Genomic DNA, 2993 nt, shown 5'->3' on the forward strand with positions numbered 1-2993 from the left:
TGAACATGTTACCCTCAAGGAACACGAAGAGCTAATGGATAGGTGCATGGCAGTGGAAGAGGGATTTAACCTTTTCTCCAATTTCACTCTCAAAGTGACGCACGTGGTGGCTACCACTCTTCAATTGTTGGCTAATAACTTAGAGGAGGAGAACCTTGGAAAGGAAGACACGAAACTTCTTTATAACTTCCTCACTGATAACTAGGCCAAGGTTCTCATGGCTAGGAAGGGAAAGAAAAAGGAGGCTAGTTAATGGCTTTCTGGTTTTTGTTGTTTTTTGGTACTCTTCTGGTCTTTCCCCATTTGTTGTTGATGATTTTTTTTTTAATGTTGAACTTGTTTATGAGTTGTAGGTGGTACGATGCAATGACCACCTCCAAGTAGTTTGTTAATTTGTTAAACTTTGCTGGTTTAAAAGTAGGAATACTAGTAACTCTATATATTGGTATACATTTTATGATGTTTTTGATATGAAACATTAGGGGGACTATTTGGTTGTGTGTTGGTTGTCAGCTGGTCTTGTGCTGGTTGCCAGCAGGTTTTTGATGGTTGTTCCACCACTATTATATAGGGCCAACACCCTAGTTTTTGGTTTTTTTTTTAATCAAAAACATAACCATGCAGAAGATTAATGTTATATATTTACTTTGTCAGTTGCCTTACTTTCCTAGGTGAGTGAGATCTTTGCATTTTCTTTTTCCATTTTTAGGTCTCATGTCGAAGTGGAGATGTACTTGGCTTCTTCACCAGTCAAAATGCAAGCAATAGAAAGTATAAATTATGTTAATGAAACATATTTCTATGGATTTTTCTCTCTATTTTTTTGGCATTATTTGGTTCTTTATATCTCGATCACATCCCCTACGAGATATGGTGGATTGCTCTGCCCTTTTCAACTTCGCCAGATGTGAATGAGAAGCTTAAACAGCAGGCCAACGAGTAGCAATACCATTTCGTTTGGAATGGACAAGGTGTTTGAATACGACATGAAAGCAACAGATGATTCTTGTCACGGCACTCATCAAGCTTCTTCATTTATAACATAGATATGAATGATCAATTTCTTCCATTCTCTTTCGCTTAATTTAATATAAGCCGTGCAGAAAAGAACATAAAATAGTCTCATCAGTATTACTATACAAATCTAGGTTTCCCCTAAATCTGAAACCCTAATCCATGCCCTGCTCTGCTCTCCAGATGGGAACAGCACTCAAATCAAAACCCTTCCCTAAAACTGAAACCCTAATTAGAAGGAACAAATCAATTTATTCCCTTCCCTTTAGATAAATTCAATATTAGTTTTACTAGCACTACTGCACAAATCTGGATTTCCTCCAAACCTGAAACCCTAATCCATGCCCTGCCCGAATAATGAAATCCTAATTCATGCCCTGTTCAAATAATGAAACCCTAATCCATGCCCTGCTGAAATAAAATCGCCTTAGCTTAAACAAATGATGGCCGTTCAACATATAACGCAAGCGTTGGGGTTTTCATCACTGACTACATTATACTCATACGGTCTGTAGTTGTAGCTGGGAGGAACACGCACAACTTCATATTTTGGAGCGTCTGCTTTGTTCTCCTTCTTTGCATCTCCCTGAGGTTTCTTCTCTTCCTATTTCTCGCCGTCCTTTTTCTCCTCTTTCGCAGGTCCCACGCTCAGCAACTCTGTGAAGCCAAATTTTCTGAGTTTAGAAGTCAAATAGACGGGATCCACATCCCCAATCACAGTCATCTTCTTCTCCTTCATGTCCACCGCCACAGAATCCACGCCTGCAACACAAAAATTCAAAAATTTATCAGATTTTACAGCAGAATAAAATTGAAATATTACGATTACAAAGCGAGAAGGAAGAAATTTCATACCTTGGACACCTGCAGCGACCTTTAGGGCCTTTCTCTTTCTGCTCTCATCGTCCAGGAGAGACAATTTCAGCACTATTTTCTGCAAATAATAACCGTCAGCAAGCTGCCAAAGATATTTCAACCAGAATAATGCAAAGACCAACGACGAGAAAAATGATGACCTTCATTCTTAGAGGGCAATGGAGAATTACAAAATGTTTAAGCGAGCTGAGAATGTGTAGCAGGAAGTGAGGAATAAAGATTGGAAAGAGATGGAAGTAAGAGTGTGGATATATAGAGGTGAAATGGGAGCATGCGCAGTAAAGGGTAGTGTCGTGGAAGGGCAGTGTGGGAGTACAAATTTGCTGCACAGTGGGCTCCGCCATTGGATGACCAGGAAGCTTCAAACTCAATTATTCGAGTCCACAGCGGTAAAAACGCGTGGTCAGGGTTTGAAAAGAAGGCGCCGCCGGGCTTTTCACGCTGGGGAAAGTTTGACTCGAGAATTAATAACTTTTCACAATGGGAAATTTTAACTTGGAGTCGGAGGAAAAGGCAGCGGAGGAAACGCTTGGCCAACTTGACGCACTTAAAAAGTTTTTCATATGTCGAAACTTCTCCATTTTTTTGGTATTGTTCGAACTGATTAAAAGTGTATTTTTTAACTTTGACCTTTAAATTAAAACACCCTCCAACAAAAACTTAAAACACTCCATTTAATTTATATATATATAGTCGACAGTAATCGTTCCCAAAATCAAAATGCTTATTTTCATTTAATTCTAAAGTTATTTTAATTGCAGTTGCCTTGAGAATGATTATTGTGAGCGTAATATATATAAAAATATATATAAGCTAGTGGCAGTCGTGGCGCAATAGAAAGAGCATTTTTTAAATTTTTGAAAGGGTTAGTGTTGATTTATTTATTTATTTTTAAATATAATTGTATAAACTTACTATAAAATTGTAGTTGTATAAACTTACTATAAAAAAATGCTTCAACATTTTATTTTTTAATTCTATATATGGTGTTTATTTGCATCACTTTAATTCATTTTTATTTTAAGGATATTGTTACGTAAAATGTTATATTCAAGAGTAGGGTTAGGGTTATGGTTATGGTTATGGTTAGGGTTAGAATTAGA

General features: G+C 37.2%; 1 pseudogene across 1 annotated transcript; it reads right to left on the minus strand.

Moving 5' to 3' along the window:
- Positions 1 to 1049: 1049 nt before the first annotated feature.
- LOC149571921 (heavy metal-associated isoprenylated plant protein 39-like) lies at positions 1050 to 2284 on the minus strand (annotated as a pseudogene). The gene is made up of 3 exons (XR_016359887.1): positions 2031 to 2284; positions 1870 to 1948; positions 1050 to 1776 (listed from the first exon to the last, which is right to left on the minus strand). The product of XR_016359887.1 is annotated as a heavy metal-associated isoprenylated plant protein 39-like (transcript).
- Between the last annotated feature and the right edge of the window lie 709 nt (positions 2285 to 2993).

The sequence above is a fragment of the Cupressus sempervirens genome, chromosome 2, assembly GCF_028749045.1.
Source record: "Cupressus sempervirens isolate cs-2001-9-10 chromosome 2, ASM2874904v1, whole genome shotgun sequence".
Taxonomy (NCBI): domain Eukaryota; kingdom Viridiplantae; phylum Streptophyta; class Pinopsida; order Cupressales; family Cupressaceae; genus Cupressus; species Cupressus sempervirens.